The sequence below is a fragment of the Camelus bactrianus genome, chromosome 7, assembly GCF_048773025.1.
Source record: "Camelus bactrianus isolate YW-2024 breed Bactrian camel chromosome 7, ASM4877302v1, whole genome shotgun sequence".
Classification (NCBI taxonomy): domain Eukaryota; kingdom Metazoa; phylum Chordata; class Mammalia; order Artiodactyla; family Camelidae; genus Camelus; species Camelus bactrianus.
This window is the reverse complement of record NC_133545.1, coordinates 51727835-51755029: the sequence shown is the minus strand read 5'-3', so window position 1 is coordinate 51755029 and position 27195 is coordinate 51727835. Positions and strand designations below refer to the sequence as shown.

Sequence of the window (27195 nt, the reverse complement as noted above, 5' to 3'; positions counted from 1 at the left end):
TTTTGTCTAAGTATTGATACTCCAGCTTTCTTTTGATTTCCATTCGCATGGAATAAATTTTCCATCCCCTCACTTTCAGTATATATGTGTCTCTAGATCTGAAGTGAGTCTCTTACAGGCAGCATATATATGGGTCTTGTTATTATATTCAGTCAGTCAGTCAGTCTTTTGTTTGGAGCATTTAGTCCATTTAGATGTAAGGTCATTATTAATATGTATGTTCTTATTGCCATTTTGTTGTTTTGGATTTGTTTTTACAGGTCTTTTTTTTTTCCAGTTCTTTAGTTTTCTTCTCTTCTGATTTGCTGACTATCTTTAGTGTTATGTTTGGATTCCTTTTGCTTTTTTGTGTGTATATCTATTATAGATTTTTGGTTTGTGATTACCATGAGGTTTTTGTATGTTATGCAGTCTATACACATATATATGTATATATGATTGTTTTAAGTTGCTGATCTATTAATTTCAAATGCATTTTAAATACCCAACATTTGTACTCTCCTCCCCTTATGGTTACTTGTTTTGATATCATAGTTTACATCTAATTGTTTTGTGTATCCCTTAACTGCTTATTACTGATACAGATGATTTTACTACTTTTGTCTTTTAGCCTCCCTACTAGCTTTGTGTGTGGATGATTTCCTACCTTACTCTATATTTGCCTTTACAATTGAACTTTTTCTTTTTGTAATTTCCTTGTTTCTAGTTGTGGCTTTTTCTTTTCTCTCTAGAGACGTTCCTTTATCATTTGTTGTAAGTCTGGTTTGGTAATGCTGAATTCTTTTAGCTTTTGCTTATCTGTAAAGCTTTTGATTCTCCATCAGATCTGAACAAGAGCCTTGGATAGAGTATTTTTGGTTGTAGGGTTTTTCCCTTTTATCACTTTAAGTATATTGTGCCACTCCCTTCTATCCAGCAGTTTCTGCTGAAAAATGAGCTGATAACCTTATAAGATTTCCCTTGTAAGCTATTTTTCACTTTTCCCTTGTTGCTTTTAATATTATCTCTTTATATCTAATTTTTAAAATTTTTCATTATGATATATCTTGGTATGTTCCTCTTTGGGTTAATCTTGTATAGAACTCTCTGTGCTTCCTGGAATTGGGTGATTGTTTCCTTTTCCAGGTTAGAGAAGCTTTCAGCTATTATCTCTTCCAGTATTTTCTTAGGCCTTTTCTCTCTCTCTTCTCTTTTGGGACCCCTATAATGGGAATATTAGTGTACTTGATGTTGTCCGAGAGGTCTCTTAAGCTGTCCTCTTTTCTTTTCATTCTTTGGTTGTTGTTGTCCAGTGGCAGTGATTTCTACTGCTGTCTTCCAGCTCACTAATCCATTCTTCTGCATTATTTAGTCTACTATATATTCCTTCTAGTGTAGTTTGCATTTTAATTATTGTATTCTTTAACTCTAGTTGTTCTTTATATTTTCTAATTCCTTGTTAAGAACTTCTAACTTCTCATTCTGTGACTCTATTCTCCTCTTTAGTTCTTTGATCATCTTTATGATCTTTACTCTAAACTCTTTCTCAGGTATATTGCCTATATCCATGTCAGTTCTTCCTCTGGAGTTTTTCTTGTTTATCTGTCTGAAACATATTTCTCTTCTACCTCATTTTGTCTTAATTGCTATTTGTATTTTTGTGTATGTGGTAAGTTAGTTATGTTTCTAGACCTTGGAGAAGTGGCCCTTTGTGGGAGACATCCTCTGTGTCCCAGAAGTGCAGTCCCCTCTCACCACACAAGGGCCAGGGGCTAGCTGGTCCCAGGGTAGTGTCTGACCTGTATTTGCAGACTTGTTCCGCAAACTGCAGGATTATACTCTCCTTGCTTCTGATATCTGCACCCTGGTGAGTGAGGCTAATGTAGAGGATTGTGCATGTTTCCTTGTGGGAGGGGCCCATGCTTGCCCACTGGTGGGTGGAGATGTGTCTGCTTATGAGTGAGGCTGTGTCCTGTCCCAGTTAGTTGTTTGGCCTGGAGGCTAATGGGTGGAGCCAAGTTTTGGAATCGATGACGAAATATGTTACCCACCCCACCAGGAGAGCTCACACAGATGAATGCTTTCCAGTATGTCTGCCACCAAGTGTCTGTGTCCCCAGGGTGAGCCACAGCCGCCCCCCACCTCCCAGGAGACCCTCCAAGACCAGAAAGTATGTCTGACCCAGCCTTCTATCAAATTAGTGCTCCTGCCCTTGGTCCTGGTGTGTGAGAGATTTTGTATGTGTCTTTTAAGATTGAATTCTCTATTTGTGCCAATACTGTCAAGCTCCATCAATTAAGCCCCACTGGCTTTCATAGCCAAATGTTCTAGGAGCTCTTTTTCCCAGTACCAGACCCCTGGGCTTGGGAGCCTGATGTGAGACTCAAAACTCTCATTCCTGTGGGAGAACTTCTGAAATATAAAATTTATTTTTTAAATAAATAAATAAATAAATAAATAAATAAATAAATAAATAAATAAATAAATAAATAAATAAATAAATAAATAAATAAATAAATAAATTTATTTTCCATTTAATGGAATGCCCTCCCCAGGGCTATAGGACTTGATTATATCACAAGCCCTCCCTCTCTACCTGTCTCATTTTGCTTCCTTTATCTCTTAGTTGTAGAAAATCTTTTCTGGTAGGTTCCAGTCTTTTTCACCGATGGTTGGTCTGTAGTTAGTTGTGATTTTGGTGTATTCATGAGTAGAATTGAGCTTAGGGTCTTTGTACTCAGCCATCCTGGTCACTTTCCTGGTATTTCTATTTTTAATTTTTTTTGTGGACCCTCCAAACTGTTTTTCATAATGGCTGCACCAATTTACATTTTTGCCAACAGTGTAAAAAAGCTTCCTTTACTCTACACCCTCCCCAACACTTGTTATCTCTAATCTTTTTGATAATAGCTATCCTAACAGGTGTGAAATGATCTCTCATTTTGGATTTGGTTTATAATTCCTTCATGATTAGTGATGTTAAGCACTTTTCATTACCTGTTGGCTATCTGTATGTTTTCTTTGGAAAAATGTTTACTGAGGTCCTTTTCCCATTTTTAAATCATGGGGTTTTGTGTGTGTGTATGTGATTCCGAATTTTATGAGTAACATATTTTGGATACTAATCCCTTACTAGATATATGGAATGAAGATATTTTCTCCCATTTCATAGGTTGCATTTTCAATTTGTTTATTGTTTCCTATGCTGTTCAGAAGCCTTTTAGTTTGATGTAGTCCCACTTGCTTAATTTTTAATTTGTTGCCTTTCCTTTTGGTGTGCTATCTAAAAAAAAAAAAAATCATTGCCAAGCCCATTGTCAAAATCTTTCCCCTATATTTTCTTATAGAAGTTTTATAGTTTCTGGTCTAACATTTAAGTTTTTAATACATTTTAAGTTCATATTTTTGGTGTCTGGTGTAAGATAAGGGTCCAGTTTCATCCTTTTGCATGTGGATTTTGAGTTTTCCAGATAAAATTTATTGAAGAGATTATCCTTTCCCATTGTGTGTTCTTGGCACCCTTGTCAAGGATTAGTTGACTGTATATTCATGGGTTTATTTCTGGGATCTCTTTTCTTTCCATTGGTCTACGTGTCTGTTTTTATGCCAGCACTACAGGACTGCTTCAGGTTCTGCAATTGGATGGAGTTTGGTGGGCCTGCCTCCAGCGGCAAAGATGAATGTTTCTCATACCAAGTCTCTGGGTAGGCAGGACAGCTGTCAGACCATAACTGAGAGGGGCTGAGGCTGAGTTACAGAGCCATTTCAGGATCTGCTATAGACACTGCCCTCAGACGGAGGGTAGTGGGTCTTCCTCAGAATGGATGGGTAGGGGAAAAGATGGATGTGTCTCCTGCCTTGTCCATAGGTAGGCAGAATTGCCTCCAGATCTCAGTTAAGAGGGGCTGGAGTGAGGTAACAGGATGGCAGCCAGCACCAGTGTCAGAAGGCCTGTTAACCAAGGCACCTTGGGCATGACTTCTGCTGGGTCCCTTGGTGGATGGTGCTGGTGGCAGAACCAAGGCCGAGTGGGGCTTGAGCCAAGTCCACAGGGGAATGGGGCTATTTCTGGGTCTGTATCCAGGACTGTGTTTGGTGAGTCAGCCACCCAGGCATGGGCCTGCTTTCTCAAAATAGTCCCCCTCAGTCTCAGGCTCCACTGGGGTTTTACAGTCTCCTGCATGGGTCCCAAGTTTCCCACAAAGGGACTTTGGTCTGTGGATGGCTACCAAATTATTGTTGCTGAGAGAGTATAGGAGCAGGGGTCCTAATATTTTGCTAGCTTGCTGATGTGACCTCTCTAATTTCTTATTTTTGTATTTGACGTAATAGACTTAGAAAAGATATTGAGACCATTTATTTAAAATTATATATTTACTAATGTAAATGAAGGAGCTTGCTTAGCAGAATGCCAGCACATAACAAGCTCTTCATGACTATTTATTTTGACACATATTACCTAAAGACCAATATGAAAATGATTCCTTAGCAAGCACAAAGTAATATCCATGTCTGACATGGTTAAGTGTTCAAGAAATTCTCAATAATAAACTGATTTAAAAGGAACTGGAGGAGATAAGTAATCAGGCAGAGATTCTAGAAATGTAAGATCAGCCCTCGGGCCCAAATCAACCGAAGTTTCAATCCAAATAAGAAAATAAGGCAATTTTAAAAATTCAAAACCATAGCAAACATAATAATTTAAGTGACTTTTTCCACAGAATTTTCTACTCACAACTTTGTAGAAATTTCTCAATAAACCTTTTTTCAATCTTAATGTTTTATCCTTTTTTCTTCTCTGTTGTTAGTTGGCTCCATTTCTGTGTAATTATGCTTCTCTCATATGACAATTTCCCCATTAGATGACGCAGAACTACTGTGCTCTGTGATTACTGTCAAGGTGGGCTATGGCCCAGTGTTCCCACTGCTCTTTACTCTTCACTAACCAGTACCGAGAGAATGGTACCAACTTTAAAATACATAGTACTTGGGTTTAAACAGACATCTCTGTTGCAAAACTTGCTAATGAATCTGCAAACAAAATAATGTACTAAGTTTTAAAGATGAAAATGCAAACAAATACGTATTTAATATTTTACCCGTAACCGTATGCCTTGAAACTTGGACTTCTCTGATTCTGATGTCCTCTCTCATTCTAACAAAGAAAAATCCCAAAGAGGAGTAAGTTCCAAAGATAATAATAGCTGATGAACAAAATCTTAAAACATTGCTCCTAAGCATTTATCTTTAGAGTAGCCAGAACACAGCTCTCCACGGGCTTTAGCTGCCAAAACAAACCCCAAAGAGTTTATCAAAATCCAGGAAATTCAGTTCAACTGTTTAAAGCATATTTTGGAATACCTACTATGTGCTGGGCCCCACTGGCCTCTGGAAACAAATGTGTATGGCATTTTCATGTTGACACTGAAGTAAACACATTTAATCAAACTCTGATACCAAGTCTGGATAAATTATTGTTATCTGAAGAATATTCCCAAGGGCATCTATTAATGTTACGACTCAGTCAACACTTGTGCTTAAATGATAATTAACAATCATTTATTAAGCTCTCACAGCATTCTAGACTCTGAAAACCACCTGAATATACAAAACTCTCACTTACTCTCATAGTGATATTAGGAATAATGGTCCCATTGTGCTAAGATCTCTCATCCCTAATTACTTCTTTATCTGCAAAAAAAAGCACTATGCTCATTTAAATGCTTTATTTTACTATATTAAATGAAAGTGTACACACGGAGACTGCTAAGTATTCTGTACATATGCTACACTATTTGTCCTTAAGTCTGGGGATTTCCTTTACTTGGCATGAATTATAGGAGAGGTGCCTAACACTCAGACTGAGTGAGTTTTACTAGCTTATGGTGGTGTCGGAGAGAAAAGCGCATAAACCAGAGGATGTCATTAGACCAGTGACAATGGAGGAGAAAATACCCAGTGCTGACAGCCCCGCTCACTTGCAAGCTGATTGGTGTCAACATGCAGAGCAGTACAGACAGAACGGCTTAGGAAGGGGTTTGCTGCATCTGGCGAGAAAGGAAGTGTAACAGCAAAAAAGAGAACAAAATATTGTATGTCTGTGTTTGCTCCACCTAGGAAAAGCAGACACAATGAATCTACAGTATGTATAGAGAAGGAACTAACCACATGTATTAATACAGTCTTTGTGCCTCAGCCATAAAACAGGTTCTGGGCTTGGAGTTAAAGTGGCTGCACAGATGGGGCCCTTTCCCCTTTCTTTGCAATATTCCATATTCTAATTATGATTTGCAGTGCTTCTGGCACGAAAGCAAGGCCAGTGATGTGGCCCCAGGAGCAGGCATGATAAAAAGCCAGGCCCATGAACTCGTGTGACTGCTCTTTTCCACTTCCCTTCTCCTCCCTCAGCTAATTCAGTCTGGTTTTTTGGACAGCATTTGGAATTCTTCAAGCTGTCTTTGGTTGCTTTTCACTCAATGAAAAAAAAAAAAAAAAGTCAGATCTTCAGAAGTAACTCTATAGTTACTGGAAGGAGAGGAGGCGCAGGCTAGTTAACAATGTGGTATAAAACCCCACAAGCATATAAAGTGCTAACAATTGATTCCACTAAAAGGATCTTGTGAGAGCTAGTGGAATCGTAGCGTTCACAGTAAAATCCAAGTGTAAGAGCCACGTCATGGGTGACAGTTTGCCCCACTTTAGCCCTAAATGTTTGGGTCTTCCATGTTAGGAAAAAAAAAAGACATCATAACATTAATGAAAATTACTAAATAAGATGGTCTAAATCATCTTACTCTGTTTCTGTTATCACTAGTGGAAGCTTGCAAGTTTTCTGTTCTATGTAAATTAGTGTTTAATTATTGAGTATTGGGAGATGCATTGAACTGCACCTTAGTATCAAGTGTTCTTACCATTAAGTGAGCACCATGTGAGCTTTGTAGCTGTAAATATAGGAGAGTATCCTCTACAATTTTATGTTCTAGCTCTTTGAATATAGTACTAACATACTATGACATAATTCTCAGGTAGAGAATGTAAATGTGATCTTTTTATAAATATTTAAAACTTTTCCTTTCTCTTTTTCTCTTGCAGTCATTTTTCCCCTGAGCTCTCAGTGGTTTTGGTCATTTGGTAATTATTTGCTAATCAGGAACCTTGTTATATTTATTCATTCATTCAGTTACTCATTTGAGAAATATTTATTGAGAGCTTGGAAATACGGAAGTTAACACACCAGAATGAAACCCATACTCTACCAAAAGGAGATGGGTAATAGATAAAATAAACAGGTAAAATGAATGGTAAGTTAGATATTGATAGGTACTATAGAGGAAAAATAAAGAAAATAAGAGGAATAAGGAGTAGAATTTTAAATTTGGTGGCCAGAAAATGCTTCAGTGAGAAGGCTATTTATACTCCTGTAGAGACAGACAGAAATCTAGTCATGTACAGTTATGGTAGAAAATTGTTCTGTGGGAGAAACAAGTTCAAACGCTTTGAAGACAGGTTATTCATAGCATGTGAGTGGCCAGTATAACCAGAATGGAGCAACCAGCACAGATGACCAGAGCCATAACCAGGACCAGATTATGTAGACCAATATAAGGACTTTAGCTTATACTCTGAGTGAGATGAGAGGCCATTGGAGGGTTTATGTAGAAGAGTGTCATGTTTGAATTCATGCTTTGTAACTTAGCTATATTGATAATAAACTTTTGGTATTACAGAAGCAGAAATGTGAATACTAGGTAGAAGCTTGTTACAATTATTCATTCAAGAAATGATGATGACTTGGACTAAATTGATAAAGTGAAGGGAGTCCAAAATGATTGGATTATAGGTGTATTTTAAGGTGAAGTAAGCAGTGCTTGGTGATGGATTGAAAGCAGGTGATGAGAGAAGAAAAATTGACTCCAGAGATTTGGGGCTTGACAAAGGAAGTGTGGAATTGCTGTTTAGTGATTTGGGGAAGACTCTGTGAAGAATAGATTTGGAGGGAAGGGTAAGAGCATGATTTGGGACTTGCTAAATTTGAAATGTCTATTAGATATCTAAATAGAAAGATCTTGAATTGAGATAAGAGGTCTAGGATGGAGATATCCATCTAGGAGTTGTCAGTGGAGAAGTGATTTCTGAAATTATGTAGATGATAATGCCAAAGTAGTGTAGGCAGAAAAGAGAAGAGTCTGAGGATTCAGCCCTGAGGTACTCCAGTGATTCCTGGTCAGAGGGATTAAGAGAAGCTTTCAAAGGAGACTTAGCTGGAGCAGCCAGTGAAAAAAAAGAAAACATGAAGAGTGTAGTACCCTGGAATCCACATGGGGAGACTTTTGAGGAGGAGGGAGTGATCAACGATATCAAATTCTGATGATGGGAAGAGTGAGATGATGATAAAGAACTGATTTGGATTTAACAACATGAAAGTCAGTGGTGATTAGATAAAAGCATTTTCATTAGTCTTGAGTTCAAAAGCCCGACTGGAGAAGGTGTAAGAGAGAAAGGTAGGAGAAGAATTGAGGACTGTTAATTTAGACAACATTTTGAAAGTTTGGTTTGTTTGGTTTTTTTTAAATGTAAAAGAGAATGAGAAATTCAGTGGTAGCTAAGTGGAATGAGAGTCAAAATCATTTTCCCTTCTTCAGATGGGAGTAATAAGAGCATGTTTGTTATGACTGATCTAGTAGAAAGTAGAGGACAATAATATAGGAGGGAGAAGAATGTTTAGAAGGAGAGTGAACAAGCAGTCTCCTGCTGAGTGGAAGAGTTGTCTTTAGATAGGACCACCCTTAAGTCACCCACTGTCAACTGAACAGAGGCAGGTAGATGACTAGTTATTCTGGTAGGACTTTGTTGATGCTCTCTTCTGTTTGTTTCTGTTTTATCTGGAAACAAGGTCATCAGCTGGGAGTTAGGATTTAAGAGGAAGTATTAGAAGTTTGAGGACAGAAGAAAAAGGAAGTATTTTTCAGGGAGAGTGGGAGAATGAATGGACTAGGGAAATATAATATGATTGCCAGGCAACATTAAGAGCCCACCTGAGATTAGAGGTCATAAATTTAAAGGAAGACAATCATTATGGTTGTGTTTTTCTGCAGCCATAGTCGGCTGTATGGGAGCAGATGTGGAGTAAGCAGAGAGATGGGTTTAACCATGGGTGAAATTCTGCAAGACAGAATGCAAGGAAAGAGAGAGTGCGTAATTACAGTGATGAGTCATGGGATATAAAGTAGGTGAACAAGAAAGAGCGTTCATAAGTGGGACAATGATAAAGTGGTGTGATCAACTGATCTTAGCCACTGTGGGGTATAAATATGCATGAACTGGAAAGATAAAAGGTTAAAAGTCATGGAGAGAAAATCCTGAAATTGCAACTTTTGGGAGTTAGGAGTTTTTAGTGCAGGGAGGGTGATAGCTCAGTGCTGGAGCACGTGTTTAGCATGCATGAGGTCCTGGGTTAAATCCCCAGTAGCTCCATTAAAAAAAAAAAAAAAGTTGTTAGTAAAAGAAACAATTTGGTGTAACCTTGGTACTGATTGTCTTATGTAGACAGAAGGTGATCATTTTAGAGGGAAGTCAAGGTACCCAGAAGCTAGCTAGAAGGAGCATCTACACAGATTTTGAAATCACGGAGAATTAAGACAGAAGCAGTTCAGGAGAGAGTGACTTTTATCTAAGAATTAAAGTCTCATAGGAGAAAAGGGAAAGCGGCCTAGCAGTCAGTAAATGGGTGCTAGAAGGAGGGGTATATGAGCTGTGACAGCAGGCGCTTTAAAGCTGGAAGGAGAAAGGACTGCGTAGAAGTGACAGTGAGGAACAAGTGCATCTGCTCCATCTCCAGGCCCCGGGGTAGGAGAATGTAGAAAAGAGCCACTAATTAAGGAGACTTCTGGAGAAACACTGTCCTTTAGGAAAGAACCAATTTCAGTTATAGGCATGGTTCTCAACCTTAGCTGCCCATGTCCTAAATAGATTAGGTAGCTGACAGGGAGGATGGATGGATGGATGGATGGATGGATAGACAGATGATAGATAATAACAGATGATAGCTAGCTAGATTTATTTTAGATAAATATTTTTCAGTTTCAAAGTTTCTTCTGAAAATTCTCATAGGAAGCCTGCCATATGATTAAAATAAGTAATTTTTCAGTCAATTAAATTTCGTGAATGACCTTACTTACAGTTTCTATTGTGTAGTGAGCAAAGTATCCACACAATCAGTTTTCATTATCCCAGAAGAATTAATCAAACGTAATTAGGCAGGAGATAATTCCACTGAAACATTCCTTTGGTATTAAGGAGGAATTCTCCAACAATAATAAAGACCAGTCCTTCTCCATATGTTATACTGAAGCTATGGAATTGCATGTGTCACTGGGTACAATTCTGAGATGGTGACTGATACAACTGTAGGGAGGCCACGGAGCCACATAGAACTGGACATCCATACTGCATCCATCTTCCAGGCACTGTACCCAAGAAGACCTAGAAATAGGATAGCAGTCTCCTACACTAGTGAGAAAAGGCGAGGTGTGGTGGTATACAGCTCATTGTGAGTTAATGTACAATTAATGCTAGAGGAAAAAGTTCAAATGCTTAACTGTAAAAGAGCCAATTCAAAACCTTTTTAAGGTTGAATATTTTATCGTTTTAAAATTTATTAATTTATTCCTTCAGACAGCACGTCTTGTGTGTCTCCTATATGCGAGTTTGGATAATGGGCACAGTAGCGGTGAATGAAACTCTTAACTTCTCACAGTTTACATTCTTCTTTACTCTGGCGAAGAGTCTTTTTTATTCACCACCCAAAAAGGCAAGATCTATGAATGTGCCCATATAAATACAGGGGGCAGGAATCAACTTTCAATTGGATATTTCCTCTTAAAATTATTTCCCCATATCCCTTGTGAAGATATTAGATCTACAGGAGTCTTACAAAACTTGGAATGAGAAATCACAAACTCAGAGAAAACTAGGTTCGGTTCTTAGTAAATCTCTTGTGATTTTTGTGATTTGAAAAAATCAGAAACAAATGTTTCTGTCACCCCTAACAAGTGGATGAGGCAGTTAAAATCAACTCATACGTCTTTGTTTTTTTCTTTTAAAGATGAATACTAAGAACATAGATGAGATTAAATAAGAACAAGAGAGATCTGAGGGTTTAAAAATAAAAAATGTGGCCATAATTCCTCTGAGAGGAAGAGCTAAGACAAAATAAGAGTGGTGTTGCAGAAAAGAAAAGAAAATCCCCAGGGCAACCCAGCAAAGGAAGAAGAAGTTCTCTTAGAGTATAAATGGGTCTTTGTTAAGTTTAACAAGCCCTCAAAGGACAGATTCCTGGAGATGTCTGAAGTTCTTCATTTAATGTGAAAATACTTTACACTTTCCTTTAAACAAAGAAATCACCCCACTGGCCAGGAGCCAGAGCTTGCACATTTTTTGAGGCACCACAGGAAAAGAGAAAAGAAGAAAAAAGCCGAGCACTTCCACATTCACCCTAGGGGAAGAATGTGCCCCACTTCCCAGCGTTCTCATCAGGGGCAGTTCTCGATCCTGATTAATGAGTCCTTCCATGATCCTGGCTTTGCTGCCCCCACTGCTGCTCTACAGTTTCAATTTTCACCCCAAAGCTGGAAGTGCCTCCTCAGTGAAGAAAGCCCTGAGATGATGTGGAGGGAATAAAAGGGAAACGCAGATACTAGTGCTACCTGACCAGCAGGAAATTTGAACTGTATCAACTGAGATGGCCCAAAGAGCTGTTGAAATGTAAGATAAAGTTCAGAACGGGATTACTATGCCATGAATTTGGGGGCGGGGGGATGGGGAGCAGAGTTTGAACTAAAAGTTTACGAGTCGATGTGGCACACTGTCACTTTTTCATTGCTGCAGTGAAGCTTTTTACTTAACCTCTTGAAAAGGACTTTCTGTGTCTTTTGTGTGGCTGAGCAGGGATAGCTTATCTGTATGTTATGCTTTATTTAAGTATGTGAATATGATATTCATGGATATATATATATAATCATAATAACACCTACATTTCATACTATCTGGGCTTTATAAATATAAAGTAAATAAATCTCTACAACAAGGCTATTTGGCATACAAAGGGAAGCACAGGGAATGTCTGCGATTCACTCATGGTCCCACATAGGAGGTGATGGTCCGGGTTCTAGACTGTGCTTTCAAGCACTCAACCATTTGCATTTCCTTTCCAAGGGAAACTTGGATAGGAGCACGAATTATCATTTTCAAAGATGCACAGATGCTCCTTTTGTCACTGGCAAAGCCCAGCGGGGTCCCCGAAACAGAGGACAGGACCTAGGTAATAAGGTCTGTGCTCTTGTGCTGAGTCTAGTTTCACCTGCCAGTCGGGGTACGTGTGCAGAGGTCTTGCACCTACCACGTGGGACTAGAGTTCCCAGGGCAGAACAGCGGCGCCAGAGACCCCAGTTTGGCAGGCTGTGTGCAGAAGTTCCCTGCAGCTCAGCAGGCCATGTGCAGAAGCGCTGTGCGCTGCACTGCAATTCAGGATGGATGGAGCAGGCCACATGCAGAGACGCAGCTCGCAGCACTGCCAGCTGGAGCCCTGAGCAGCACAGCTGCGCCTGCCCAACAGGAACTCCGCCTCCCGGCTGACAAGGTCCCTGTAAAGCAGCCCCGCCCCCAGCCTGCCGGGGAGAGCATGTGCTCTGGAGCGAGAGCTCTCCCATCTCCATTCTTTGATCAAAGAATAAAGCTTTCCTTTGCTTCTGAACCCAATTCATTCTCATTCTATTAGCTCAAATGACACTGGGCAGGAGTACCCTTGTTAAGGACCAACTTAGGAGGTTAAGTAACACTTTCAAGAGAAACTAACATTTTTATAAAAGTAGAAAAGGAAGGAACACCTAAGAAGGCAACACAGAACAGTAGTTAGGAGTTAGGGCTGAGTTTGGATCCCATCTTCTGCCTGTTTTCCAAGCTGTGTGACCTGGGACAAGTAGCAACCTTCTTAAGACTCAGTTTTCTCATCTGTTGAATGGGGGTGGTAATAGTAGGTTTGCTTTAAAGATTAAATGAGATGATGTACATTAGGTTACAAGTACCCAGGACAGTAACACTATAATAAATTGTGGCAATTAATTTAATGTCTTTAACATACATTGCCCCGAAACAATCTAATAGTGAATTCACCACAACATAATTGAAAGTTTCCTTTTGTTTTATTCCTAAATACTAGAAGATTTTTTTATAGAGATCAGGGATTTGAAAATGGCAGAGATATTTTTGTTTACAAGAAAGAATTGTGCAAAGTAATTTTAGTACATCCAAATTCTGACAACAAGCTGAAAACAGGAAGCAAATAACAGAAGACACTGAGAAGCAGTTGACTGAGATAAATCAGAACAAGTACTGCCTCCTTCTTAGTTCGCTCCCCAAATTGCCCAAGTCTTAGATTTCTTCTGGGCTATGTAGTTTACAGTCACTGTGTCCCTGGAGCAGAGCTGCTTAGAGCTCAGCATCGTGGCTTCTAGCACCAAAGGAAGGTTTATGACCAGATCACCCTAAGTCACTCTGTTTCAAGCCGCCAGAGCAGTTGCGGTTAAGAGAAATGGTAGAGGACTTCTATTATTTAAGACCAGTTTTGTTTTTTTTTTTTCCATTGGAGTGATTCAGTGTGCATTGTGTGTGCACATGTGTTCCAGTACAGATGGAGACTCAAATGACTATCAGACCCTTTGGTGTGAGTTCAAATTTCCTGAAGGTGTTGGAATGTCTGTAAAACATCAGATGCCCTTCTGCATGAGTCTTTTTTCTTTTTTAAGTAAATATATTTTAATTCTCTGCTGATTTGAAGTCTCACTTTACTTAGGGATAGACTGGACAGTCTTTGAAAAATTGTTCACAAAAGAGTTTTTGAGTTTCTGGCAGGTAGCAGACTTTCACATTAAGAAGTTAGATATGATTTGTCTGTAACCAAAAACCAGTCATTGTGTTTGTGTGTTTCCTCCCCTGAAAAAAAATCTAAAATCTTTATTGTTCCAATACTATTAGTCATATTTTATAGAATTATTGGTGAGCTGCTGTCATCACTCTTACAATGCATTTTTCCTGCTTAAGCTTTAGAAAGTGTTTTCAGGGAAGCTTGGACAATGTTATCAATATAAGTGCTGAGGTTTTATTTCTAAGCTTTTCGATCACTGAAGCGTAGCTTCCTCGGACTTCTTCATTTTAAACTAATCTCATTTGTTAGAGGAAAGAACCCTCCCCCAGCGTTGAGCTGTAGTAAATTGTGCAGTCAATGACTTCCACCCAGCTACATTTGTAGTTGAGAATCTAAATGTTAAAAAAAAAAAAAATGCTGTGAAAAGATGGGGGTTTGGGGCAGATAGAAATTTTAGTTCACAGTATTTCCATTCTCAGCCAAAACCTGAAAACACAAAAATATCCATCAATTAAAACACCATCAGCAACCAACTGCAAGTATGCTGAATACGTAGCTGCTTACAGCATGCTTTGAGGCGTGTGCATGGCTTCTATTTGCCCAATTATTCGTCTGCATAAGATCTCTTGGTCCCTGTCCCATGACAGAAACTACCATTACAGTCGCTCTCATGGATTACAAACCAAAGATTAAAGCAATGCACTAGGATGCCCCTGTGACAATGGAATGTATGATAATGTATCACTCAGGATATGCTAGCTTACGCTGTGGTAGCCAGTGAACTCCAAGTCACAGTGACTTCAAGTAATAAAAGTTTGGTGAGAGGCTTCATGGTATGGAAGCTAGAGGGAGGGATCGGATCCTGTTTGTTTGGAAGCAAAGAGCAGATGTTAGAAAAGTTAAAAAAAAAAAAAAAATAGAGGGAAGTCAATTTACTATGCAACTTTGCTCATACCAATTTTTCTTAAAACTACATTGTTGCAAGTAGTATCAGAGCTTTTTTAAGGTAAATATTAACATACTTTAAAAATAACACAAGATAGTAAATATTGTATATAAGAAGATTATCGTAAAAAATATTACCTGTTTTGTGGACCACTACACATAACCAAGCCCAGTCATTCATTATTTGCTTAGCATCAAAAGAAAATAGCTGAAATTTGAAATATGCATACACTAAGGTTTATGTGTACAAAGTTCTGTTTGCTTAGGTAAGTGTGTTTTATAAGTATCCTCAGAATTCACTAATGTGGATAACTATTTGCCTGGAAATCAACTTTTTTTTTTTTGAATACTATAAGAGGAGGTGGCTACTTAAAGTTTATTTCAACCTTAGATGTCAATGTTTCAGTATTTTCATAATTAATCATACTTTTGCTTATCGTCACTCTCTGGAACCATGAAGCTACCTATGAATGCTAGATTACTTCACTATTTTTTTGTTGTGTCTCAGGAGTTAATTCCTTTTTATGTCGAATAGTATTACATCGTACAGATACATAACAATTATTTATCAGTTCATCTGTTGAGGAACCAGTTTTTGGTATTACACATAAAGGTGCTTTGAACATTTTGGCACAAGTTTTATACAGATGCATGCTTTTGGTTCTCTTGGGCATATACTTAGGACTGGAAGGACTGGGCATAGGAAAGAATTTTTAACTTTTTAAGGAATTGCCAAGCTGTCTTCCAAATGATTGTACAATTTTTGATTCCTTTGTGCGTTGTATGAGAGTTCCAATTGCTCCATATTTTCACAAACGTTTGGTATAGCCAGTCTTCTTAATTTTAACCACTCTTGTAGGTGTGTAGTAGTATCTCGTTGTAGATTTAATTTGAATTTCTCTAATATTCAGACTGTTTTCCTGTGTTTATTCATCATTTGAAGTGTTCTGTTAAGTATCTGTTCACATCTTTTATTCTTTCGGTAGTGGTGGTTGTTTGTAATTTACTTAGAAGAACTCTGCATAGTCTTGATACAAATCTTTGTCTGATATATGTGTTGTGAATAGTTTCCACCAGGCTGTTGTGTTTTTTTTTTTTTTCCATTTTCATTTTCTTAACTGTGGTTTTAGAAGGGCAAAAGATTTTTAAAAGTACATCTTAAGTTAGACAGTAGCTTTTCTAAAGAAAAGGACTGCTCTCAGAGTTGCATCACATTCCTTCTGGGTCTAAGCTATTAGGCATCATTAAGGTATAAACAGTCCAGAACTAAAGATAATCATAACAAAAACCACCACCACAACAATGTCCATTTCCTGAGTCCTGAGCCTGTGCCAAGCAATGTGGTTGGCTATTTAAATAGGAAGTGACTGAGACAGAAGCCTTCCCAACTACAAAATTATACAATTTTTATCTCTTCCAAAGCCAGCACATTTCTGGTGGTGCTTCATGGCTACTCTGACAGCTTGAAAAACAGTGGATAAAAAATACGCACTTGCAAATACCCATTTCTGTGACTCTGACTCTTAAATACTGTGATACTGAGACGGAAAAGTTGAATCATGACAGTGATAATCTCAAAATGCAAGATCAAATCTCTTTGCATTCATCTCACTTTTTAAGAATCGATTGGGCCAGTAATATAGCATTACATCAAATGACTAAGAGGAGTTGCTTGTTTTCATTTATTTTTAAATTATTTTTTCTTCAGAGTTACCTAACTTTTTAAATATTAAAGCAAACAAGTACACTGTGAGGAAAACCATATGAATTTTTAAAGTAAAATACAAAGCTTGTGGAAAATACTATTCTTATATTGGATTATTTCAATTGTACCCTCCTGGCAAAGTGTTCAATATTCAGTGGTATTTGTCATGTGTTTCTCTCTGAAAAAAACAGCTAGTAACTGGGTTGCAAATCAAAGGGAGTCCTGAATGGTGGTGAAAAGTTCCCTATACACATGCTTAGAGTAAGTTCTAACTTCAGTGTAATCAGTTACAATTTTCAAGCAAATGAGCTGAGATTAAATAATAAAAATATTCAAAAAAGCAAATATACAAATGTGGAAAATATTATAAATAAATTATAAAGTATAGATTTAAACAAATAGGTCAATAATTATAGATATAAATATATTAAATTCTTTATTAAAATCAAAGATTTTCATACTGAATTTATCAACAACAGCAACAATGTTATGCTTGTTACAAGAGATACATCTAAACTAAAAAATAGAAAAATATGAAAAGCAGAAACTAGACACACACAAAAAGCAACTGTAGTGATAGTAATATCGAAGTGTATAAGGCAGAAAGCATTAGTAGAGAGAAAAAGGAAATTTTCATGGTGATAAAAGGTTCAATTGATCACAGTGATAAAAGCTTCAATTCTAAATACCTAATTATGTAACTTCAATTTTATAGGACAAAAATTATTTGAAATTCAAGGAAAAGTAGAAAATTAATATGGAATACTATACGAATTATGATCACTGGGCTATAAAGCAAGAAATGAAAATAATATTAACCATAATAATATAAATGGTAATTAGGTCCAGATTAGGTCTTGAGGGTGGGGCCCTCATAATGGAATACACGCCCTTAGAAGAAGAAACATCAGAGTACTTACTCTCTCTGCATCATGTGAGGACACAGCCAGGAGGTGTGGCCATAGCTAGCCTAGGAAGAGAGATCTCATCAGAACTCTACCCTGCTGTCATCCTGATCTCCGACTTCCAGACACCAGAGCTATAAGCAAAGAAACTTCTGTTAGTTAACCCATGCTGTCTATGGTATTTTGTTATGGCAGCCAGGCTAAGACAGTCATCGTTACATTATTCAAAATATAATTCCTTATATGTGAAAAATCACCTCCTCTTTAAAACAAGTTCATTGCCATGAATATCAAGGTCCTGTTGCCAAAGAAGAGTACACTGAAAAGCAGGATATGAGAAAAATGGAAAGCAAGTGAAAGCATTTTTCAAATTTAAATTAGCACACAGCTACCAGATACTGTAAAGTCCACGAAGGCAGGAACCGCATGAGTATCCCCAGTGCCTAGTGCAGTGCCTGTCGCGTACCAGTGCTTAACGTCTGTTACATCACAGAGTGCAAAAATGAAACACAAATGGTAAAGCTCCACAAACCAATGTTCTTCTGAAATCCCATAAAAAAGAGAAGAGGTTACAACAATAACAAACATTTATCTTTTCAGGGGCTGATTATCATGTAACAAGTTTTCCAACTTTTAACGTTGCTGTAAATAGCATATCTTGGTCTGATAAAACCAGTCTCCTAATACTCTCTTTACACAAATGACTAATTCTGGCTTCTACGATTGTGATTAAGCCCTCTCCCTTGCTTTCTTTACCATCTCCTTTCCCTTGTCTTCCTTTCCTAGTCCAAATCCTGGATCCTTTCATACTAAACGGGGGCATGTAATAGTTTCCTTCTTTGCCTTCTTTCGAGCTAATTGTCCCAAAGAGGGAATCACTTTTATTTTGTATCAGTCCCGAGAGGTGTATTTCAACTTATTCAGGAAAAGTGATCATGTTTTATTAGCCTGCATCACAGAAAGTTGAGAAGATTTTTTTGATTGATACACCAATAAGCTGTCATTATAGAGAACCACATCTAGACTATGGGCCTGGATAGAATTTCTAGAAATGGAACTATCAGGGAAAATCTACAAAAGAAAAGTGTAGCTCCAAGTAAGACTTATATGTATGGTTCTTTTCAACTTCGTATGTGTTTATACTTTCACTAAATTTCCAAACGTGTTAATTCAAATTGGTCTCCTAAGTATTCCCTTCTGTTGGTAGCATTTGGCTGTATCCTGAAACGAGCAGCTGCCACAGAGCATTTGCTCAAGCTTCCTTCCTCACAGGGAGATTAGTACACATTTAAGTTTGTGTTAATCCCCACCTGTAGTGCGATGACCTCTGTTGGTTTTCAGTGAGTTCAAATAATACAACAAAAATAGTTTGCTCTCATTTGCATAATACGGGACTATAGCAACAGTATCTGCACTGTTATTAACCTGTTTTGCAGTAAATGATGTTTACGTATGGTCTTGGACATGTGGTATCTATTAAGTAATGTCTCCAAGAATGGAAGCTTACTTACTTGTTAAGTGGAAACCAAAATGTCAAAAATAATTTGGGGGAAAGTAAAAGTCAGTGGCAAACGTTGACAGTCGTGAGGCTTACTGAAGTTATCAAAAATGCAGATGACTTAGACATTAATAAAAAAAAGATAACAGGTTTTCAGGCTTGACTGGGACCATGTATGGCAAGATTTCAACATCACTTCACACAACATGACACATTTACTTTTTCCCAGGGCGGTTAAGATTTCAATTATAATGTAATACACATTTTATTAGTCTTCTAGTAATACTGTAGAAGAGCAAATGATTTTTAAAACAAGGACATTGATTCTGATTCTATGAGGCCTTCTTGATTTAAGAAGAAAAAATAATGAAACATTTTTTATATAAGGGGAAAATACTATCCTCCATGGTTTTATTTTTGTTGTAGAATTTTTGCTCTATTTCAGATGTCTTCAAAAATGACTTGTAATGGCCTAGCATAAACATAATGAGAATGCATTAATTACAAAATGTTTTCAAGTGTAAATGATCAGGATTCATTTGGGAGAGTCTGGAGTACTTTGGTCTAAGCATAAACGTGGTATCTCACCGAGTGTTTTATGCTTAGTAAGAGAACTGTGATTGCTGGCATCTCGTGTGACTTGAGATCCAATAAAGAAGTGTTCAGCTCCTCTAAGGCCAAGCTGCTCAGAGCCTGAGTGTGGATTTCTGATAAACTCTTCTGCACAGTTCAGCTACCCCATTCATAGTGTGAAAGAATGATGAGAACAAACAGAACATCCAAAAATGTTGGTACCATTAAGTAAATCCTTTTGTGTTACATCACCACTCAGCCCTTAACGCGGTAGAGGGTTGTAACATGAATTCCAGGACGGAAAAAAATTTGAAGTGTATTGTATATATGGATAGGTTGAAGAAAGAACAGAAAAAAACCCCACTACTTTGGATCTTTTATTCTCCAACTTAACTAATTACCATTGATAAGTCATAAAAAAATAAGAAAGTTGTATTTCTATTTTTTTGTTTAATCAAACGCATTTCAAAACTGAGTTTCTCTTCTATTTTTTTATTTAATCAAACTCATTTCAAAACTGCGTTTGTGTCCTGCAAGGCTGGTGTAAGATGCAACCTCAGTTTTTCTGGGGCCCCGCCTAGACCGGGTAATACAAAGGTCCCAGAGGTAAGAAATGGGAAATTGCTCTGGTCCCCTGTGGACACTTGACGCTGGCTGCTGCAGGGAGGCCTGTGGTCTTGGTGGTCTCAGAAGCCCTGATGCTCCTCTTTGGGAATCTTCAGAAAGGCTGAGAAGCTGAGAATGTCAGCAAAGTTCTAGAGGGTTATGTGATCTTTGTCCCTCTCTGGGGTCAGAGAAAAACCGCATATTTTTCTGTTTCTTAAAGGCATACCCCTCTCCCTTGCCCCTACTGGACCCCAACACTCTACCTTCACTGATTTTAGAAGGAGTCTGCTTTACGCAGCTTGTTTTCTGCTCTGCAAAAAACCCCCAAGGAAAGAGATGACAAAGATCAGCTACCTGCCTGGAATGAAGCAACTCGCAAACCTGTATGGAGCACAGCTGCTATTTAGTATTAGAATGAAATGTTGCCACAAAAATGAGTAAACAAATGATGAAAAGTTTGCTATAATTTTTTAATTTTAATGGTAATTGAACCAATATAGGAAAACATTTTGTCTTCTCCCTTCAGTACAATCCATTCTAAGAAGCCTTAAAGCACATGACTTAATTTTTTCCCAGCCATTTTTGTTTAGTTTCCTTTGGACTCAAACTAAAATGACTTTATCACTCACTAGGCTCTGCTCTCCAATCTCTCCCTAATCCACTCATGTCTCCTCTCTCATCTTGACTGCACTGGTGACTGCACTGCTAAGGTAACTCCTGAGAAGGGTACATCTTATATTTATTGACTCTCAATGTTTCCAAAAATGTTGGTTGATACAAGCTATATTCTGTCACTGCCATATTCCCTCACCATCAACTGGTGATGTTTTGCTCCCCACACACTCAGTTCCCAGGTCTTCTTGATTTTACTGTTGTCCACTAATTTCTGTGTGTTGGCATTTTACGATGCTCTGGTTACCTTCCAGCACTTCATCCATAGCCTTGTCTTGAGGAATCTGCCTGCCTACGTGCAGATTACCCTTCATTCCACCCTGTAGAACATCATAAGTCTTCTGAAAGTACTGGTTTAGCTTTGTATCCTTAGTCCTGCTCAATAGTGTTCATTCTCTCCCTTGTTCAGAAGGATTAATGCCATGCTATTCAGCGTGGCATTCCCAACCTACAAACACATGGACCCACCTTTCTTTTTTCACCTTATTTCTTTTTGTATTTCTTCAGAAAATCAATCTAGGCAACCTCTTGTGGTTCCCTCTCTGCAACCCACAGGTCTCCATCCCTGTTTTTATAGAAAATATTTCGCTAGTATACAATATTGCTTTCCTTCTGCATCTGGGGAAATCCCCAATATTCTCTAAGTTGGCGTCAAGACCTGCCTTCTCCAAAAAAAGTACCTCCCAGCCTTTAGTAAAGACGGTGGCTTCTCTTGTCTGAAAACTCCCAGGTATGCTTTCTTGTCACCATTATTTCCTTGAGTGTATACTTGCTTAGACTTGTCGTTGCTCTTCTTGTATTTTAAATCATTCATATTATTAATGAAGTTTTACCCGAGTGGCTGTATATAGACTGTGGGCTTGAGTGTGAGGCTGTGGGTCCTCTCTGTAGACCCGTGGACAGAGATCTGCACCACCTGGAGCTATTTGATCCTGCTATCAAGGAGCCTGGAGTGAACGTACAGCCATGCCTCAGCCTAATGACTATGGCAGAGTTCAGAAAAGAACATGTTTTTAGTGTAAATTAACATAGAATAAATGATCTAATGTGTGTGTATATATACATTTATGCACCAATATGAATATATAGATACAGCTTCTGCTAGAAATAAAGTCGCTAAGTACATCTTGATTTTTGATAGTCAGAGAAAGGGATCCCACATTCCTCTGGAACAAAATAAAAAGAAACTTAACTAGTGTAGGGGATGTCTTTCCTCCAAGAGAGAAGGAAAAAACTTGCCTCCAGCAACTAAAATCCAATAATCTAAAAAAGTGTTGTGCATGCATGTAAAAGTGAATAACATTTGAATTATCCATTCATCAAAGCATTAGAACTCCAAAACTCATTTCTGCTCTGCAGAATGGCGCCATTGCACATTTCTGCTCCAGAATAATTCGTGCGGATGGGTCTGGCAGGCAAACATGAAAGTGTGGGTGCTGCACGGCTGGCAGCTGGCCCAGTATTTAACCCTGCTGTTTTAGAATGCCATAAAATAAGCACAATTTAATCTTTCTAAATCATTGGGTCAGTGGCTGTGATTTCCGTGGAAAATAACTTCAAAGAAGACAGGCACCTTTGTTGATGCTTGTTTAAGCAGCCTTGAGTGCCAATATGTTTAGGAATAGGAAACAAAAAAACCTCAAAGTCTGTATGTAATACATTCTTGGGATTATATACCAACGGGTGTGTAGACGGGCCTATTAAGTTTTCCTGGTGGTAAGGATGTGTTCAGATTGATACAATTAAGAGATGATGTCATCTGCTAAAAAGTCATCACAGGTGGATAGATACTGCTTGTTAAAATCTATCAAAGCAGAGACTTTGTGCCATGGATTGAACAGATTGGTGGTTGCCAGAGGTGGGAGTTAGGGGTCAGTGAAATGGGTGAAGAGATGCAAAAGGTACAATCTTCCAGCTGTAAAACACATATGTTATGGGTATGTGATGTCTCGCATGGCGACTGTAGCTAATACTGTACTGCACATATGAAAATTGCTAAGAGAATAAATCTTAAAAATTCTCATCTTAGGAAAAGAAAATTCTCTAAGTATAGTGACAGATGTTAACTAGGCTTATTGTGATATATACAAATATCAAATCATGATGTTGTACACCTGAAACTGCTATAATGTATGTCCATTATACTTCAATTTAAAAAAACAGATTTTGCTATGGGCAACACAAATCAGTATGTAAAATTGTGATGTCCACTTGTAACCTGGAAAAAGCACAGGATACTCCTCACAATAGTCTCATTTAATGAATGACTTGGATCTGAAATACAGATGGCATCAGTTTATCTGGGAAACTTAGAAGAAACAAGTTTATTTAATGCTATTATTCTGTTATTTGACAGTTTGGAGAGTATTGTGTGTTTTATTTCAATAACTGTGTCTATCATATATGGAGACAAATTCTGTGGAAAGTAACTGATCTTCCTTGATTAAAGCAAAGGATATATTCCAAATTAAGGAAACTAAACTTGAAGTATTCTAGCCTGAAGGACCCTATTGTCATATTTAAACAAATTTTATCATGGTTAGTGAAAATCTGAGACATGGTTCATTACTAAGATTTTCTCACCTTTTCTTGATGAAAAAATAATGTATAGAAGACCAAAAATGCATTATTTTTCCAATGCATTTATCTTAAACTACTCTTTTTGTCTAAGTCTAAACCAAAATTACTTTCAGTATCAATAACACAAAGCAGTTCGTCTTTACCTTCAAGGGCTACCATAGATAAGTCACATTATGTATTTTATTAAGAACCCTCAGGTACTTTTCCTGTCATTAATTCTGTCCATTTTCTGTTGTGCAAATATTTTACTTTGCCTCCTTTCTTTATATTTTGTGATGACAGCTTGTAATTATCTTGTCAGTAACAGTCCCTTATGTAACTCAACACACTTTGTTGATATTTAGTTCCTTTCTCCTTTTATATGTTCATTGCCAATCTGTATTTCTCTTCCCTACAAAAACTAACATGTGCAATTTGTCCTAATACCATCCTCAAATGCCTTGCCTCTTGGATATCCTTGTACTTTTTAGATTGTCAATCTCTATCTCTGGTCTACTCCAACCAATGAATTTTGCTGTTATTTTCCCTTGGCTCTCAATGATTAGCCAGAAAAAATTAAATGGTCTAACTCTATTAACAAATGCCATTATCAACATGACAGTGGCTGGAGCAACTTTTATACTAATTCCCATTTCACCCAGAGATTGTTGCAGGTGTTTACATTCTTACCCAATCTGTAGGGTTCACTCTCTGTTAATGATCTATCCTTCTTAACCACAGGGTAAAATTTCCTCCCCTCAAATCCCATGGAGATACAGGTTTGGATCCCCCCAGGAGACAAACCTAGTTAACAGAGCTACTAGTTGGAAGGGATGAGAGTACTAGTTACTCTCCAAAAGACGACCCACCGACTAACCTCATAATAAACTAACACTTTCTGATTCCCTCTTGTAGCAAAACTGTACCCATTTTTAAAGACTGAAGTCAGTCAATCACCCCTTCCACTATGGCAACTCATTTACTTCCCTCATAGTCTTTAGCAAAGGAGCCTGAAGTAACGATTAATAGCTATAGCCTAGATTTCAATGGGACTATCTTTATGTCCATCGGGGAAGGATTCTCCTTCGGGAACCAGAACTTCTCAATCCACAGACCCTAAATTTGTGGCAATGAGAAGCACAAGTTCCACAAGTATGTCACTGGGAGTGATGGTGAGTAAGATCACTGTGACGTCTACCACTTGGGTTCCAGATCCATGTATTCTATTTGAAGACAAAGCGGCTAATGGTGTGTGATTCAGAGTGTACACTCAGTCCTGAGGATGGTGCAGTCCTAGAGGAGAATCCTGGCAGGGTATCATTTCCAAACTGTGTCTTGAAAAGGTCAAAGTACTGTGCTTCCAAGCTAGAGGCTTCTTTATGGTCTTGTATATGGGAAATAACCAGTGGATCCTTTAGTCATGTTTCCACTGCCATGTGTCCTCTACTGTAATTATCAAATTATTTGGTATTATGTGTCGGTGAATAAAACACTCTGTAAACCCTCAGATAGTGGGTCCAGACAAGGCTCTGCTGGCATGAAAGTCAAGAGTGTGGGTCGATTACAGTCGAGATGAATTGCTGCTGCTTTCAGAGTAGGAGGGTCCTATGTAGTCACCCAAGAAATTGATTGGACCCTTCACGGTACAGTGCTGTACTAGGGTCCAGGACTGGTCCCTTTGCTGACAACTTGCACATTTAACAGGGGCAGTCACTAGATGAGCATTGGTGAGTAGCAGCCCGTGCTCCAGAGCCCATCCATAGCCCCCACGTCATCACTCTTCATGCGTCCGCTGTGCCAGCACTGGAGTGGACAGTCATGGAGCCTGGGTGATGTCTACTGGCGGAAGTCGAACAACTTGGTTGGTTAGTGCCTCTTCTGTGGACAGTGTATGTTCTCTGATGGACATTGACCGGGATTTTGTATCTTCATACTTTGTGTTTATTCCATAGGTCCATATACCTGTCACTTCTCTAGACCTTCCTGTCCCCAGTTTTCCATTTTTAGTTTTTTCTGCCGGTGACCAGTCAGCTGGGCTACTTATCACTGTCCATTAGTTCATGTGCCCTTGGGCTGTTTCTCTTTCCACGCAAAGTGGGTGCTAAATTCACCACTCTTGAGTTCTGCCTATTGTGAGAGTTTTCCTACACCACTTCTTTTCAGGGAAATCCCTGAATTGAGCTATAGTGGATGAGCCATCCATTTTCACTGAGCACTAACATAAGTTCCACCTTTTAGTGAGCCTGTTACTGCGGGGTATTCTCCTCCATCAGCTGGTTATGGGGGAGTCTTCAGTACTGCCACAGGTGTGACTTGGGGGAGATCTACCGATACAACAGTGGCAGATGATGTAAGGGGTGGTTCTGGGCCACCTGCTTACACAGAGTACCTTTTCTCCCTGTCCCTGCTTATGCCTGACTCTGGGTGTACTCCTTCCATTTCTAATGACTGCTGGGTCCACCTGGCCACATTACTTCAGTAATATTAGAGGACTCAGTTCATGATGGCCACCTCTGACTGCTTGGTCACTTGATGTCACATGATCAGAAGCTCCATTCTACAAAGGCCCAGTTTGCAGTAAGTACATAGTTCTTTGGAACAAATTCTAGGGCCTACTCCAGAACCCAGGGGTATGTGTTTGAATATTTCCACCATAGGTGCCATAGTCAATGCTTTGATCCTCTCGCCACAGATACAACTGGTACCACAGTACAGTATGGCTCGTATGGCAGGGTGTTTGTATACCATTCTGTCCTTTCCTGCTTTGAGCCCCATTAAAAGCTGGGGACCTTTCATGTCACCAAAAAAAAATGTTAGAACATTATTCCTAAGTGCTGAAGATGATGGCTGCAGACTTCAGAGTTTGGGTACCAAATACAGAATTTTGTGCTACTTTTGTAGATTCTCTCTATCCACACTTTTCCTTAAAAAAATATTTAAATTTCCACTATCGCCAGACTTTGGCTTGGGCCAGGGGTATATGAACTTGTATTGGAAAAATTTTACCTCTTTATTAAGCCTTTTCTTTAATTATGTTCCATGGTTGTTACTTTGTCATTAATAGGAATTGAGGTATAGATATTTTCATATCACATTATAGTTATTCAGTGTATCTTGAACTATTGTTTCTATACTTCATTATATTTCATTAATATTGTGAGTTATAGACCTTCCTGCGAGCTCCTGATTTTAATAATTTAATTTACAAGTGCATATATTACTACATCAAAAATGCATAATTTTTTACATAACTGATATATTTCAACATAGTTGATTTGCTTTATAGTTCTACATGTTCATGTTATGTATTTACAAATATTTTCCTGAGAAGGAATCCATAAGTGTCTACAAAAAACCAAAGAGGACTAGTTCATGGTGTAGATTTTCCGAACCTGTGCCTAAACCAGTCTCCTCTCTCCTGCACACTCCTTTATGACATTCAGGCTTCGGCTTAAATGGCAGCCCCTCAGAGGCCTCCCTGACCACCCACTCTAAAGCAGCCTCCTGGGCACTTCTAACCACACTATCCTGTTTTTCTTTCCTTGGAGTATTTATATGCCTGACACTTCCTTGTTCACACGGGTGTTTGTTAGCTCAGTCCATCGTACTTGATCTAGTTGTCATTTCCTTCTTAAATGTCCCACTGTAATATTTCAGGCTTATCCCTCTGGATCTCCTTCAATGGATAAATTCCCTTTAAATGATAATTCTCCTTGGTGTCTCTCCACCAACACTTCCTTTTTCTCAAATTCATTTTCCTCCCTCATCCACTCCCAGCATCAAAAGTGTATTAGTCCCAAGGAGACATACAGGCCCACAGTCCTTTTATCTA

The 27195-nt window shown here is 38.4% G+C and overlaps 1 protein-coding gene across 6 annotated transcripts in view; it reads right to left on the bottom strand.

Annotated features, from left to right (window-relative positions):
• CRPPA (CDP-L-ribitol pyrophosphorylase A) overlaps positions 1 to 27195 on the bottom strand; it is a 358292-nt gene that overhangs the window by 12272 nt on the left and 318825 nt on the right. For 2 of the 6 annotated variants that reach the window (XM_074367393.1, XM_074367392.1), the window contains 2 exons: positions 17471 to 17589; positions 13160 to 15963 (listed from right to left, as the gene is read on the bottom strand). The exons of 1 other annotated variant lie outside the window; for it this stretch is intronic. The gene's annotated coding sequence lies outside the window, so the exon portion shown is untranslated. Of the gene's footprint in view, positions 1 to 13159; positions 15964 to 17470; positions 17590 to 27195 lie in introns of those variants that run through there. 3 more of the 6 variants (XM_074367397.1, XM_074367395.1, XM_074367396.1) reach the window with 2 other exon arrangements.